At 41.7% G+C, this 17516-nt stretch overlaps 1 non-coding gene across 1 annotated transcript; it reads left to right on the forward strand.

The window, feature by feature from the left end:
• The first annotated feature begins 16787 nt into the window (after positions 1 to 16787).
• Positions 16788 to 16860, forward strand: Trnat-agu (transfer RNA threonine (anticodon AGU)). The gene has a single exon. It is a non-coding gene; the product is annotated as a tRNA-Thr (tRNA).
• Positions 16861 to 17516: the final 656 nt, after the last annotated feature.

The raw sequence follows: 17516 nt of genomic DNA on the forward strand, positions 1-17516 counted from the left end.
GAGTCGACTCTTCACATCTAACAGCGTACCCTATTAAGAAAACGGTGACATGCGTAAAAGATGCTATGAGCCTATCGAACGATTAAATGCATATAGCGGGGACCACGACGGTGACGTGGTTCGAAACCGAAATGTTTTTATTCCCTTTCGGATGATAATGAGGGGTCTGTATACAATCGGGGCCCGTCAGTCGCCAGCTAAGGCCACGTAATTAAAAACACAAATTCATGCCCTTATGAAAGAGAACAGTGTTTGCCGTAGCATGACACAAGTCTGCCGGGTATAAAAAAAGGATATCATTTTTTACAAGAACAATGCACACACTCTTCTTTTGTTGGTAATAAATTTGTCATAATCAGTAGTAAGACCATACACAAAAATTACTCGATTCATCTGACACCCGATTTTGACACGGGGCTTACAGCTCCAAAAAGTGCACTGTGGTTTTACGTGACGGAAACTTCTACAATCACGGTAAATTAACTAAGGCAGGTGTGTGTGGCATGCAGCGTTGGTAAGTTTGCGAGAATAGCGTTTCCATTTCAGCTGTTTTTTTTTTGTTGCCATGCAATCACAAGTAATTTGGTGCCATGAACGAGGTTTACGTTAGCTAACAAGGCTGTAGTAAAGGTTGCGGCTACAAATGACCTTATGCATCAATCATGCTTGTCAGCTCGGTGACACAGTATATTAAGTTGTCAGAATACGGATGACTGAGTCGCCTAGTTTATCACTACTGTAAAAAAAGAAAGTGTTTTCTGACCCAGTGAAGGAATTTCCTGTATGACTAGCTGTGTTATGACAAATGACCATACTTGATGAGACAAGCCGTAACAAATTAGCTTTGGATGTAACACCAGGAGGGAAATAGGTGGAGGTATCTGCAAGTATAACTGAAACAGTTAGTGCCTGTCCGGCATGAATTCATTATTTGCTGACACGATTTTCTTCTGCAGATCCTGATACATGATCGAGTTGAATGACTTCATAGATCTTAAGGCAGGATAGGCTGTGCTGTACAAGGCAAGGCTGCATTTGGAAACCAAGTTGGCCCCTCCAGCAGAAGTGAGTATTGCCACGGCTTGCAACAGCCGTCCAGCTCGCAAAAGCTCCACTTTTTCTATGAAAGTGAGCCACCATGGTAGGGGAGAGGCAGTGTAAGGGTTTGCATCTTTAACTGTGTGCCCACTCACTTGAATAGATGCAAGCTGGCATCTTAAAGCAAGAAACAGCAGTTAACAAAATCATGCAATACCAAAGTGTTTTTCAGTCAAAAACAAAAACTAATCTATCAACCTACAGAGACTTGCATTTTATCTTCACTGTCATTTAAAGTTGTGCTCGAGTATATTGTGCGGAAGTAATATCTTTTTTATTGCTGCAAAAGCCACGACGGTCAATGTACTGGCACTTGGTTTTATGAAGCCTTTGCATTCCTAATTTAGGTACTGGAATTCGCAGGGAACCTGGCCTTACAATTTTATTACTGTACCGAATTATTAATTTCATTTAACCATAGTGTCTGTTTTGAATTTTACGTGTGGGGCATTTTTTTTCTTTTTTGCTTTTTCAGGCAGATGTTCCTCTGACTCCCTGCCTGCATTCCGTGAACGGGGAAGTTAGCCTCCACATCGATGGCCAGCGTGTCTTGACTGCATCATCTTTAGTGGGAGGACTGTGTAGTCTGTTTGCATCGTTCTGGATTTTCAACATTCAATATCCCAAGAAGGCACACAGAGCTCTAACGTTTGTGGCACATGGCTTTTTGGACCTTGCCTGCGCCAAACCACGTGTGAAGGATTTAGAACTAATTAACTTTTATCGCATCAATATCGCTCACTAATATTTGTTTTCAATCCTGTAATCATTGGATAGTAGTCAAAAAGAATTCCGTATTATATTCCTGACTTTTTCTTTTTTCTTTTTTTTACTGAAAAGGGGAATTTGATGGGCCGTTCTGTATGCTCATAATACAGCTATCTTTCAGTGAAGCAATAATATTAACAAACTAATTTAACTTGAAACAATTATCTAAAGAATATTGGCAACTGGTGCGAAATGAATCAACTAAAAATTATCCGAAAAACACGAATTTCATGGCTTTTTGTTCTCACTCTAAAGAAGCTGTCGCGATACCACCCATTCTGTTCTATATCATTGCAATTAACCCGTCAGACTCGGTCACTTTTCTTGGCGCATTTGTGTCTTTATCAAAACGCACTGGTATTTTCCGCAGCATATTTTTCGTTCTTTATATTACTCATTTATCCATAGCCATCTCACTGCAGTCTGTCTCCTACATCATTTATCTCTTGTGCCTATACCACCTACAAAATGCTTGTTACCTTTCAATATCAAATCGTTGCACAGCTCTCGCTTACGTCACGACAAATTGAAAAATTGTTTTGTTGTTGTAAACCACTGCAACCATTTTTTCTTCACTTTGTGTACTTAGTACTGATGTGTACTGATAAGTTCTGATAAATACTGACGGGTTCTCGATCCTCTAGTATTATATAATGATTTCATTTACCATGCGGTTGTGTTTGTGCCTATCTGTTGTTCAAGTATTTCCAGTTCTTGTATTATATTGTTTCTACAATTTGTTCGACTAGCAGACAGCTCTCGCTCATTTCACCACCTACTGAATTTTTTGTTGTTGTTGTAAACCACTGCAGCCATTTTTTTCACTGTGTACTGAGCGCTGATGCGTACTGATAAGTTCTGATAAGTACTGACGCGTTCTCGATCCTCTAGTATTCTATAATGATTTCACTTACCATGCGGTTGTGTTTGTGCCTATCTTTGTTTTTCGCGTATTTCCAGTTCTTGTAGTAATATTGTTTCTACGTTTTGTTCAACTAGCATCGTATTGCTGTCTTCAATTCCTAACTGGCGTGTTATTTAGCAATGTACCATTTGTGATTTCTAATATGAGGTCGCCATAAGTATTTATTTCGGAACCTCCTTGTGTACACAATGTACCATGTAAACTTGTCTGCGATAGTTCGTTTGAAATAAACCTGAAATCGAGAAAAACCGTGTGAAATCAGTACTCCCGCAGGGAACTAGAAATTCTCCCTTGTGGCCTTGAAAACCTCCTTTCGGAAGGCCTACAAAACTCCCCAAGCTTTCGTCAAACTCCATTCAAAAGAAGTAAATGCTTCCCTTGAACCTCCTAAAAACGCCCCTAAACTAACATAAGTACTTCCAAAGGGAGCCATAATAGGCTCCTATTCAACCGCCTAAAAATTCCATAAACATCACTTAAAAACGCCCTTCAGGAAGTAAAGAATACTCCATTTTGACCTCCTTAAATTCTCCCGAACATTTCTTAACACTCCCTAAATACCTCCTTTCTATAACCTAAAAACTCCCTGTTTTGAGGAGGTAAACAAAACCTCCCTGTTCCATGTAGTAAAAAAACTCCTACAAGGAGGACCACTAGAGGACAGGCGAAAAAGAACCCCTATGGAGTATATGGGAGGAAAAAAAGTTTAGAGTGGAGGACTGCTGGAATTCCATCTGCACCACAGGAAAATAACGGTTTCATCCGTTTAAGGCTATCATTGACAAGTTTTTCATCGAACATAAGTGTACTAAAATTAGACACATTATTAAACGATAGGCGTTCGTTGTTGCCATCTGGCAGTTGAAAGACAGAATGAAAGTACTGAGCAAAACTGGTGGCAATATCCTCAACCTCTTCACCATCGGAATTAAGAAGGCTAACGTGTTCTTTAGACGCCTTAGAACGGCCGCGTACATACCTCCAGAATTCAGCCGGTTTCTGAGACGCAGCAGCCTCTAACGATTCTATATAGAGCTGGTGGTCACGCCGGTAGAGGATTTTACAAAGTGAGCGATACCGACTAAACTCCGCTTTCCACTTGTCAAGCCCACAACGCTTGGCCTTTTTGTGGGCGCTGTCCTTAAGTTTAAGGAACTTCGAAGTTCTTTAGAAAACCAGTGGGGAAATTTGGAAGGAACAGGTTTATTACAAGGGATGTACTTTTCCATGCCACTTCTGACGATTTCGGTAAAACGTCGAACCTGTTCGTGAACATCATTGGCATCCAAAACACTAGACCATTCAGCAGATGAATAAAAGTGATACAGCCCAGCATAATCTCCACGCTCGAAAGCATATCGCGGGACTGCACAATTGTCAACACCGCCAGAGCGATGCTGGGTCACGACCGAGACAGAGACAATAAGAGGGGGGTGAAACTTGTCGGTGTGCACAAGGGATATTTCGGAGGCACACACTTATACGTTTTTTAAGTTTGAGAAGCACACATCTAGAACATTACCACAAGAGTTTTCTATGCGACAAAACTGCTGCATGGAGGTGAACGATTGAAAATCTAATAGCATGCTGCATTTCTGCGCTGCATAATGGTTTTTGTGCTCAAAGGAAAGACTGTTCCAGCGAATACCTGGGGTGTTGAAGTCCCCAAGTATAATGAGCTTATGGTTGGAGTGTGCATTTGACACATTTTCTATGGATGTGAGTGTTCGATTAAATTCAGAACGTAATACATCCGGGGATATATAGAATGCACAGATGAGTAGCCTCTCGCCCCTCGTGAGGCCTACCTCAAGCCAGACTGATTCGTCTAGGGTCTCGAGGTCAGCACGCCGCATGCACTGCCCTGAATGATCAACGGCAATGAGATTCCCGCCACCTTTTTGTTTAGGTCCAGTTAATTTTCTGTCGCTTCTAAAGGTTTGATAGTTAGAAGGGAAATAGTAGGAAGAAGAGATATCACCGGAAAGCCAGGTTTCACAAATGACAATAGCAGAAAATTTAGAGCATACAATATTTCTAATAAATTCAGAGGACTTAGTTCGTAGACCTCGAGTGTTTTGATAGTATATGTTGAGACTCTCGCACTAACTGATCATTTTCAGTTATTTCAGAGCTGTGCAGCATACCAGGGTGGAGCTTGCCTTGGAACGGCTTGAAAAGGCAGCCTTTTGGCCACATAGACGGGTCGCTCAGGCGCCTAAAACACTCCTCGTTAACAGTTACGCAAAAAAGAATAATAATAATAATAATAATAATAATAATATTTAATAATAATCAATCAATCAATCAATCAACCTTTATTTTCGGTGCCCAGGAACAACCTTAGGGTCTTGGTACTGGTACACCATATACAAAACATACATAAAAACAAACTAAAATCAAGACAACACAACACACAAAACCGTATGCATGAAAGAAACAATAAAGTAAAGATAGTTACAGTAATCTCAGAAAGCAAAACAGCAAAAAAAAAGAAAAGAAAAGAAACAGGAGACCTAGCGTTGCAAGCCATGACACTCGGACAGCGAAATGTTCAAGGCACGTGAAAAACAGGAAATACTCACTGAACATGACAGAGATACGTTATACGCATAAAACGAAGGTTTTATAACAAAATGTTCGCAAGTTTCAACTTTGAAAGAAGCTCTGCATTACAAGCACTGGCACTCAAACCTACAGAAATTCAAGCAACGCAAAACCAGGAAATGTGAAAAACAAACAAACAAAAACATGATTTGCCTAAAATAAATACGGCACATAAATTTGCAATGACACAATCAATCAATCAATCAATCAATCAAACAATCAATCAATCAATCAATCAATCAATCAATCAATCAATCAATCAATCAATCATTTATTTGCGTGCCCAGGAACAGCCGGGGGGGCCTTTGTGCTGGCGCACGGAAACAGAAACACACGAAACATAATGTACACATCTCTCAAATACAAAATAAAATACAAAATACAAAGGCAAAAAAAACGAAAGGATAGCTTATGTTGAAGTTACGGAATGAAAGTCATTTAAGTGCATGAACTTAAGGATAAAAGACAAATGCAGAATAGGAGAAGTTGGCAGTTACGCCAATACAAACTCACAGACATGTTTTCGAAACAGAGTAGGGCAATCATTAAATATATCAAGGTAATCCGAGTACCGATTGTACGTGCATTGCAGTCGGAACACAGGGCACAAGACACGCAGACAATTGGTGTTGCAAAAGGTATCATGTTTCCTGGTCCACTTTTGCGGCACATAAAGACGAACATGTTGTAGCAGCTCACCACAAGACACTATGCCGTGCATAATTTTAAAGAGGAAGAGAATATCAGCCTTGTTCCGCCTGGAAGTTAAGCATGATACCGTCAATGAAGAGGGCGATCCAGGGTTATAATTACTACTATCGCCAAAGCGATGGTTGAGGATAGATATGAACTTATTTTGGACTCTTTCTACAAGCTTACGGTTTGTTTTGCTCGTGCTGTTCCAGACAACAGATGCATATTCAAGCTGAGGACGACATATAGTTGTGATAGTTGTGTAGAGCTTGAGAAGAGAAAGCGGCTCCTTGAACTCCTTGGACACGCGACAGACAACGCCAAGCGATCGAAGAGCTCTACGAGTAATTGCCTGAATATGTGGAGAGAAGCTCAGTTTACTGTCGAAAGTGACGCCTAGGTCATTAACCTCACGTGGGAGTAATCCACCGTTGATGTTATAGGGAAACAAGATGTTGTCAGTCTTTCTTGTGTATGTCATTACCTTAGTTTTAGATGTATTAACGAGGAGTTTGTTGCATGAGCACCAATGCGAGAAGGACGACATTGCTCTCTGGAGAGCGGAACAGCTGGCAAAGTTGGAAACAGATTTAAATATTTTTACATCATCGGCATATAAAAGAAAATTACAATCATTAAATATTATCGCGACATCATTTATAAAGATTGAGAAGAGAAGTGGCCCGAGCACTGAGCCCTGAGGGACACCACTGGTGACCTCATAGGAAAGAGAAGACTGCCCATTTACATGCACGAAACATGACCTATCACATAGATAATTGCATATAAGAGATATGAGGGATGGTTGTATATCAAGCTCAGATAGTTTTTTGGCTAAGAGCTCGTGGCAGACGACATCAAAAGCCTTGCTTAAATCAAAGTAGACTACATCAAGTTGACCTCTCCCTTGCACAGCTTCCGAAGCATGCAGCATGAAGTTGACGAGATTGGTAGTGGTCGATCGGCCCGCGAAAAAACCATGCTGTTCAGGTATTAATGTGGTATTTATACTGAATGTGAGTAGTTTATGCAGATTGACTCAAACAATTTAGAAGCAGCACATAGAATAGATATCGGTCGGTAGTTCGTGGGGTCCAATTTTGAACCTGTCTTAAATACAGGAACAACCCTTGCATTCTTCCATCGAGCGGGGAACTTGCCAGACTTGAGAGAAGTTTGAAATATACACGTCAATACTGGAACTAGGATATCACCAAACGCTTTCAGTACGGCAGAAGGAATGCCGTCAGGGCCGCATGAAAATGACGATTTCAATTGTTTCAGAGCTTTCAAAACGAGACTTTCCGAAACCAACACTTCTGAGTTTTCACAGTAACCTAGAGATTGTGGAGGGGGGCCAGCTGCACTGTTGTTGCCATAAGTGGAACGGAATTGTCGCGCAAAGGCATTGGCAACGTGCGATATGCTCTCTCCTCGTTCATCGATGAGGTTAATGTTCCCAGGTGAATTTTTACATGTTTGAGAACGGACGTGGCCCCAGAAAGCTTTTGCATTGCGTGTTGCATCAGCCTCAACCGCGGCAATGTAATTCGACCTATCGCGCCTAACCAGGAGAACGGACGTGGCCCCAGAAAGCTTTTGCATTGCGTGTTGCATCAGCCTCAACCGCGGCAATGTAATTCGACCTATCGCGCCTAACCAGACATTTACAAAGAGATCTGAGTTGACGAAACTCATTCTGCCACCTTTCCTGCCCCGTTTTCTTAGCTTGCTTGTGCGCTCGATTTTTCCTCCCCAAAGCTCGTTTAAGTTCAGCAGAAAACCAACGCGGAAAATTGCCTTTCTTTTCAAATTTTCGGAGAACAAAGCTCCTCAAGCCATCGTGAAAAACTTCAGTAAAAAAATCGGTCTGTTCATCAACGTCGTTGAGGTTAGCTATTGGTGACCAATCAGTGTTACTAAGAAAGTGAAATAAACCAATGTAGTCACCACGAGCAAAGTCGTACCTACTGCTTCCTGGTGTGCAAACAGGAGGACTTTAATGAAGGAGAGATACGTTAGGCAATGAAATATGTAATGACGGATGGAACTTGTCCTGTTTTACAAGGTTAGTATCACTGCGCGAGACGACGACAGCTTCCAAGCTAGTCAGACACAAATCTAAGACGTTCCCACATGAATTCCTAATGAGGTTGCACTGCTGCAAGGAAGTAAAGGAAATAAAATCAAATAGAAAGTCACACTTCCGAGATATTGGTTGAGACGCCTGACTGACCCGCTGAGTCTCCCAAGAAATCCCCTGTGCGTTAAAGTCCCCAGTGACAAGGAAATGGTGATCACTGTGAGATGTTACTGTAGTTTCGATTGTGTTAAGGATATTTCTGAACTCACTGGCATGTGTCTCAGGGGAAATGTAGTATGTACACACTAAGAGCCGTTCACCCCGATCACAAAACACCTCTAACCAAATACACTCACTCTCTAATTCAAGGTTAAGGCGGCGTTTACACTTGATGGAGTCATGTAGGGCAATAAGCACACCACCGCCCCGTTGTTTATCGTGCAACGGGTCACGGTCATGCCGGGAAACTTGGTAATGCGGAGGGAACAAGGTACTGGAACTTACGTCCGGGCACAACCAAGTTTCTGTCAGAATAATTAGAGGCCAGCAAGAAGAAACGACACGTGAGAAAAATTCAGCTGACTTTGTGCGAAGTCCACGGACGTTCTGATAAAAGCAATCAAAGCTACTATTACCTGCCATCATCATCAAGTCGTTGCTGCTCTGCATGAATCATTTTTTCAATCATTTTTTCATGCAATTCACCACGGAAGGGCTTGAAAAGACAATATTAATAATCAATCAATCAATCAATCAATCTTTATTTTTGGTGCCCAGGAACAACCCTAGGGTCTTGGTACTGGTACACCATATACAAGCATTCATAAAAACAAAATAAAATCAAGGCAACACAACACATAAAACCATATATATAAAAGAAACAATAAAGTAAAAATAGTTACAGAGATCCCAGAAAGCAAAACAGCAAAAAAAAAGGAAGCCTAGTGTTAGAAGCCATGACACCCGGCCAGCAAAACGTTGAGGGCACGTGAAAAATTGAAAATACACAAGCAAATACTCAATGAACATGACGGAGATAGATTATACACATAAAACAAAGGTTTTGTAACAAGATCTTAGGAAGTTTCAAAATGGAAAAACGAAGTTCAGCGTTACAAGCACTGACACTTAAACCGACAGAAATTCAAGCAACACAAAATCAGGAAAAGTGAAAAACAAACAAGCAAGATGATTTCCATAGAATAAATACGGAACAGAAATGCGCCACATAAATGACATAAAGGCACTTAAGCTACAACAGTTTTCAATTCATTAGAGAACAAAGACAAAGAGCTCTGGAATATATCAAGACGATCGGAATATTCATTATATGCACATTGTATTCTGCAGATGCACGAGCGTCGTCTACTTAAAGCATCTGTTCTGAACGTTCGAAATCTTCGGAAAAGTTTGTTCGGCAAGTTGACATTGATAAGTGCAACCAAGTCATCACACAAAATATCACCATGAAGGAGTTTATAAAGAAAGATAATGTCAGCTCTCATTCGTCGACACCAAAGGGAAGGAATACTTTTGAGACAAGACATGCTGCCATTTGCGTCTTCTTGTACATGACGGAAACGGTGCCTAAAGATAGAAAGGAACTTATTTTGAACCCTTTCGATGCGGTCACTATTGGACTTGCAAGTTCCATTCCAAACAACAGAACCGTATTCGAGAAGACGTAAGCAGAGAGCTGAATACAACTTTAAGAAAGGAAGAGGACTTTTAAACTCTCTAGAATACCTGCAAACAGCACCCAGACATCGAAGAGAGCGTCCGGTAAGTTGTGTAACGTGGGAAGAGAAAGTCAGAGAAGAATCAAATAGTACTCCCAAGTCCCGAATTTCGGTCACCCTCGGCAGTGCAATGCTTACTATTTTATAGGAGTATTGCAGCTGTTGAGTTTTCCTACTATAGGAAACAACTTTAGTTTTTGAGGGGTTCAAAATTAAGTCATTTTTGGTGCACCAACGATGGAATGACACGATATCAGCCTGAAGAGAATTACAGTCCTGAACATTACGCACTTCTCTGAAGATTTTCATATCAGCATACAACAAAAAAGGTGAATTTTGAATGGCAGAAGCAAAATCGTTAATGAAAATGGATAAAAGAAGGGGGCCCAGAACGGAGCCCTGGGGTACACCACTTGTTGCTTTGTATCTAAATGATGTTTGACCGTTAACACTTCCATAGCAATATCGCTCCTGGAGATAGCAACGTATAAGACCCACTAAAGAAGCGTGAACATCTAACAGAATGAGCTTGGCAAGCAATAACGAGTGGTTGACTACATCAAAGGCCTTGCTCATGTCACAGTACACCGCATCAAGCTGGCTTCTACCAACGACTGCTGGGACAGCCTGCTCCATGAAGCATGCGAGGTTTGTGGAAGTTGAGCGACCACGCATGAAGCCATGTTTATTAGGAATGAGGACGTGTTTAAGTGAGAAAGACAAGACCGCATGAAGAGATAACGCGAATATTTTAGAGGCAGAACAAAGGAGCGACACTGGCCTATAGTTCATGGGGTCAGTTTTTGGGCCTGACCTGAGAACAGGGAATACACGAGAAATTTTCCATGAGCGAGGGTACGTGCCAGACCGGAGACAGCTATAAATATTGAGGTGAACACAGGAACGAATATATTTGCATACGTTTTTAGAATTGCAGCAGTAATACCATCTGGCCCAGAAGACAACGAGGGCTTTAGCCACTTGATGCTGGTCCGCACGATGTTCTCATATAATTGGAAACAAGCGGAGTTACCGTCCTGGTGACAAGAGACGCTGCCGTCATCACTACCACCGCTAAGCCCAAACAAAGAAGAAAACTGACGATCAAAGCAGTCGGCCGCATCTGCAACCTCATCGCCGTTGGAATCCAGAAGACGAATAGATTCTTTCGTTATACTAGATCTAGAATGAATGTATTTCCAGAAGGCACCCGGCTGATGAGTTGCTTTAGCTTCAACTGACGCCAGGTACAAAGCATGATCACGCTTGTGCAATATTTTGCATAGGGCACGTAGGCGCCGGAACTCCTGAGCGAACTGATTCGCCCCAGACCGCTTCATCTTTCTGTGCGCACGTTCTTTGAGTTTCAGGGCATCCCGCAATTCAGAAGAAAACCAGTGTGGGAACCTGAACTTCTTGGGTAAATATTGCGGGATGTATTTCTTCATACCCAAAAGCACAATCTCAGTAAAACGGTCAACTTGTTCATTGACATCAGAGAGGTCAATGACTGTTGACCAAGGGGCAGCAGAAAAGTAGCCATACAGCCCAACGTAATTTCCCCGGGTGAAAGCGTAGCGAGGTTGCGCATTGCTTGAAATTACAGAACTGTGGAGTATTGTAGGAAGGCAACAGGAAATAGAAAGAGGAGGATGATATTTGTCGGGTATTACTAAACCACAATCAGAACGCGACACACTAACACCATCGAAGTTTGAAAAGCACAGGTCCAGAATGTTTCTACTGCAGTTTTTTATGTGATTACGCTGTGCCATGGAAGTGAAAGGCGAAAAATCTAGTAACCTATTACCCTTCTGTTGAAAGTGGTGGTTGTAGTGGGAACAGGTGAGGTGGCTCCACTGAACGCCAGGAGCGTTAAAATCTCCAAGGAGGAGGACCTTGAGGTCGCAATGAGTAGTGAACACCTGTTCAATGGAGGAGACTAACTTATTGAACGTGTCAGGAACTACATCAGGAGGAACGTAAAAAACACCAACTAGAAGTTTTTCAGTTTTAGAGATATGAATTTCGACCCATAAAGACTCACCTGCGTTTTCAATATCGCTACGTAGCACACACGGGAGAGATTTCTTAACTGCGAGAAGTACCCCGCCCCCTTTTGTTTGCATCCCCTTAAGGCACGATCATTACGATATAATAATAATAATAATCAATCAATCAATCAATCAATCAATCAATCATGTTTATTTACGTGCCCGGGAACAGCCAGAGGCCTGAGTGCTGGCGCACGGATAGTTATATGATAGTTATATGAATAATAATAATAATCAATCAATCAATCAATCAATCAATCAATCATGTTTATTTACGTGCCCAGGAACAGCCAGAGGCCTGAGTGCTGGCGCACGGATAGTTATATGAAAACAAAATACAAGAAACATATTGCAAGAAACAAACAAGCGACAAGACACACATATATTGAAGTAGCGAAAATTACAAAAATAAAGCACAGGCGGAGCCTGGGTACAGGTAAAAAAGAAAAAAGAAGATGCCTTTGTGGCTCAGCTTATTGTAATGAATACACAACAAGCAGAGAACAAAGTTTGACAGTAAGACGACAAAAACAATGACAAGAGTATAGAGACAAATGATAAGACAAGCATGATAAGTAAACAGTTTCAAAAACAGGCAACTATATTGGTTAAACAGAACCGCAGAGAAACCAAATTTCAGCAATAAAAAGAAAAAGAAAAACGAACGACAGAGATATCATAGATGTTTAACATACCGTGTTCAACAGCGCAGTACGGTAAATTGTAAAGGAGCTTTGAAAGATGTCAAGGCGTTCAGAGAAGCGGTTGTAGCAATTCTGTATTCTGCGCACTGGAGAATGATTGGAGTTGCGCGCAGCGGTCAAGAAAGGGTGATGCGACCTGGTGGGCCTCTGTGGAACACTAAACTCTAAACAGTTAAGCAGGTCCGCGCAAGAAAGGTCACCATGAACAACTTTGTGAAGAAATGTAAGGTCTGCACGCATACGTCTGCAGGTCAACGAAGGAATGGAAGGAACTATGGGTAAGTCAGAATCAGGACCCGGACTGTGATTGTGATGACGGTGCTTAAATATGGCTAAAAACTTCTTCTGCACACGTTCTATTAATTCACTACTAGATTTGGAGATGCCGTTCCAGGCAACAGAAGCATATTCTAACTGGGGGATACATATTGCATTGTATAGCATTAGAAATGAATCTGGAGAAGAGAATTCCTTTGTAATCCGACACACATTTCCAAGACTTCGGAGCGCTCGCCGGGTGATGAGCCTAATATGAGAAGAAAAAGAGAGGGTACTGTCGAAAAGAACTCCGAGGTCCCTAATCTCCTCAACCCTTTGCAAAGGAGCTCCCTCTATACTGTAGGAAAACAGTAGACGATGGGTTTTCCGGCTGTACGTGACAACCTTTGTTTTAGCTGGATTTAAAATTAGACAGTTTTTGCTGCACCAGACCGAAAATTCCGACACATCCCTCTGCAAGGCACAGCAGTCCTGAAAACTGCTAATGTGCCTAAATAGTTTTACATCATCAGCATAGAGAAGAAATGAAGATTTTGTTAACACTGTTGAAACATCATTGATAAAGAAAGAAAACAATAATGGACCCAGCACGGAACCCTGGGGTACACCACTCGTTACAGGGTAAACACTAGACTTTTTGTAGTTGACATCTACATAAAAGGACCGGTCAAGGAGATAGTTGGACAACAAGGCAACAAGGCTTGCATTAACACCAGACATAGTAAGCTTGTTAATTAATAATTTATGGTTCACTACATCAAACGCCTTACTGAGGTCAAAATAGATAACATCCAACTGGCCGTTTTCACAAACTGCCGCCGAAGCCTGAGTCATGAAGCTTGCAAGATTTGTAACCGTCGATCGACCCGAGAAAAAGCCGTGCTGATTTGGTATCAGAACGTTCTTGACGCAGGCAGCAAGAACGTTGTGCAGAGCTGACTCAAAGAGTTTTGAGGCGACACAAAGGAGTGAGATTGGGCGATAGTTGGTAACGGCTGACTTATCACCAGACTTAAATATTGGAAAAATTCGAGCAATCTTCCATGCACGAGGAAATTTGCCGAAAAGCAAACAGTTATTATAAATGGAAGTTAAGACAGGCACAAAAATGTTGCCGTAAACCTTCATGAGGGCTGCTGGAATTCCGTCTGCACCACAGGAAAATGACGGTTTCATCCGTTTAAGGCTATCATTGACAAGTTTTTCATCGAACATAAGTGTACTAAAATTAGACATATTATTAAACAATAGGCGTTCGTCGTGACCATCTGGCAGTTGAATAATAATAATAATAATAATAATAATAATAATAATAATAATCAATGAGCCTTTATTTTCGGTGCCCAGGAACAACTCTAAGGTAAGGTCTTGGTGCTGGCACACCATATACAAAACATTAATAAAAGAAACGTAAAACATCACGGCATAACACACACAATCCTCGATAGGACAGAAACAATAAAGTAAAAATACTTATAGAAATTCAGAAAAACAAATAGTGTTGCAAGCTATGGTTGCAAAAAAATAGTGTTGCAAGCTATGGCATTCGGACAGCGAAATGTTCAAGGCACTTGAGAAAAGAAAATATACAACAAAATACATAGTGCACATGATAGAGACAGCGTGTACATATAAAACGAGTGTTTTGATTTTTGAAAACTTACACTGCACTAAAGTATTACCGTAAAACGAGCAATGCCTTTGCGATGTCCTATCTTGTCGAGACAGACAACAAACATAGCAACAAGTTTGACAGAAAAATAGCAAAAAAACAATGGCAGGAGCAGGATTAATAATAATAATATTAATAATAATAATAATAATAATAATAATAATAATAATAATAATAATAATAATAATAATAATAATATAATTATACAATATTAATAAAATGAATAATATTAATCAATGTTTATTAGTGTGCCCAGGAACTGCTTTTGTGCTGGCGCACGTGGAATATTTATATAAATATATATATATATATATATATATATATATATATATATATATATATATATATATATAGAAAATGAGGGTTGGCAGTCAAGAAAACCTCGGAAAGTAAAGGGGAGGATCCCACCTGGCGAGCATTTTTTCTCCGCTTTCTTTCTTTCTTTCCAAATTCTTTATCTGTTTATATGACCTACCGCAACCTCCCCTTTGTTTCCGAGGTTTTCCTGACTGCCAACCCTTATTTTCTGTGTTATTTCTACGAGACCCTCATTTCCGATTCTCATTCGCTATATATATTCTCCTATTCTCCTATTCTCCTATTCTTCCTATTCTCATTCGCATTTCAACCCCCGGGGGTTCAAAAGAAGGTCCCCTTCTCCCCGTGTAGTCTGAGTGGCGCTGGCTACCACCCTCAAGCGTCAGATACAGTTGTAGCAAATATAAATACCCCTGAAAGTGACGGAGAACACAGTCGCCCAGATAGCCGAATTGGTAAGGCATTCGAGATCTAATCGAAAGGCCTGGGTACGGTCCTCACTCTGGGCGCGTGTTTTTCGTTCTTTCTCACGTAATTAATAAAAAAGAAATAATGTTACGTCACTAACAATAATAAATTGTCTAACCATTCCCCTATGCCTTCTTTGGCGTTGTAGACTGCCGGCATATATATATATATATATATATATATATATATATATATATATAGGCTTAGTAGAGGCAGAGACACACGAGAAAGACGTCGAAAATAGAAATGAGTTGACTGACGTTTCAGGAAGAGGAATTCCTGAAACGTCAATAAACTTATTTCTATATCTACGTCTTTCTCGTGTGTCTCTGTCTCTACTAACCTTATGTTTTCGCGCTCTGTGTAAGTTTTTATCTTTCCAGACTATATATATATATATATATATATAGAGAGAGAGAGAGAGAGAGAGAGAGAAAGAGAGAGAGAGAGAGAGAGAAGATAAGGGTTGGTAGTCAAGAAAACCTCGGAAAGCAAAGCAGAAGTTGTGGTGGGTCATATAAACAGATGAAGAATTTTTTGAGTCAGAAAGAAAGTGATGAAAAAATGCCCGCCGGGTGCGATCCGAACCCACGACCTCCAGAATACCGGTCTGGTGCGATAACCACTACGCTACCGGCGGGGCTGTTTCCCCACCACTTTCTCGGGCATTTATGTTAAGGTAATTTTGTTTCCTGCACTTGGGGGTGGCAGTCTTGGTGTCAAAAGTAGCTTGCGAGGGTTCAACGCTGGTCGACCACTCTCAGCATGTCGTAGACAGGCGAGTCACGGCGCCCTGGGGTTAAAAAGAAGGTCCCCTTCATCCCGAGTTGTCCGAGTGGCGCTGGCTACCACCGCCAAGTGCAGGAAACAAAAATACCTTAACATAAATACCCGAGAAAGTTGTGGGGAAACAGCCCTACCGGTAGCGTAGTGGTTATCGCACCAGACCGGTATTCTGGAGGTCGTGGGTTCGGATCCCACCTGGCGGGCATTTTTTCACCACTTTCTTTCTGACCCAAAAAATTCTTCATCTGTTTCTATTACCCACCACAACTTCCCCTTTGCTTTCCGAGGTTTTCTTGACTGGCAACCTTTATCTTCTGTCTTATTTCACCGAGCCCCTCATTTCCCATTTCTGATTCGCTACATGCTTAGCAAGGGCCTCTGTTCTGGCAGTGTTGGTGCCAAAGGTAGCTTGCGAGGGTTCAACGCTGGTCGACCACTCTCGGCATGTCGTAGACAGGCGAGTCACGGCCCTGGGGTTAAAAAGAAGGTCCCCTTCATCCCGAGTTGTCCGAGTGGCGCTGGCTACCACCCCCAAGTGCAGGAAACAAAAATACCGTAACATAAATACCCGAGAAAGTTGTGGGGAAACAGCCCTACCGGTAGCGTAGTGGTTATCGCACCAGACCAGTATTCTGGAGGTCGTGGGTTCGGATCCCACCTGGCGGGCATTTTTTCACCCCTTTCTTTCTGACCCAAAAAATTCTTCATCTGTTTCTATTACCCACCACAACTTCCCCTTTGCTTTCCGAGGTTTTCTTGACTGGCAACCCTTATCTTCTGTCTTATTTCACCGAGCCCCTCATTTCCCATTTCTGATTCGTTACATGCTTAGCAAGGGCCTCTGTTCTGGCAGTGTTGGTGCCAAAGGTAGCTTAAGAGGGTTCAACGCTGGTCGACCACTCTCGAAAGGTCGTAGACATTGGAGTCACTTCCCTGGGGTTAAAAAGAAGGTCCCCTTCACCCCGAGTTGTCCGAGTGGCGCTGGCTAGCACCCCCAAGTGCAGTAAACAAAAATACCTTAACATAAATACCCGAGAAAGTGGTGGGGAAACAGCCCCGCCGCTAGCGTAGTGGTTATCGCACCAGACCGGTATTCTGGAGGTCGTGGGTTCGGATCCCACCTGGCGGGCATTTTTTCACCACTTTCTTTCTGACCCAAAAAATTCTTCATCTGTTTCTATTACCCACCACAACTTCCCCTTTGCTTTCCGAGGTTTTCTTGACTGGCAACCCTTATCTTCTGTCTTATTTCACCGAGCCCCTCATTTCCCATTTCTGATTCGCTACATGCTTAGCAAGGGCCTCTGTTCTGGCAGTGTTGG

The sequence above is a fragment of the Haemaphysalis longicornis genome, unplaced genomic scaffold, assembly GCF_048455015.1.
Source record: "Haemaphysalis longicornis isolate Haplotype H1 unplaced genomic scaffold, Haemaphysalis longicornis Haplotype H1 scaffold_1, whole genome shotgun sequence".
NCBI classification, from domain to species: Eukaryota; Metazoa; Arthropoda; class Arachnida; order Ixodida; family Ixodidae; genus Haemaphysalis; species Haemaphysalis longicornis.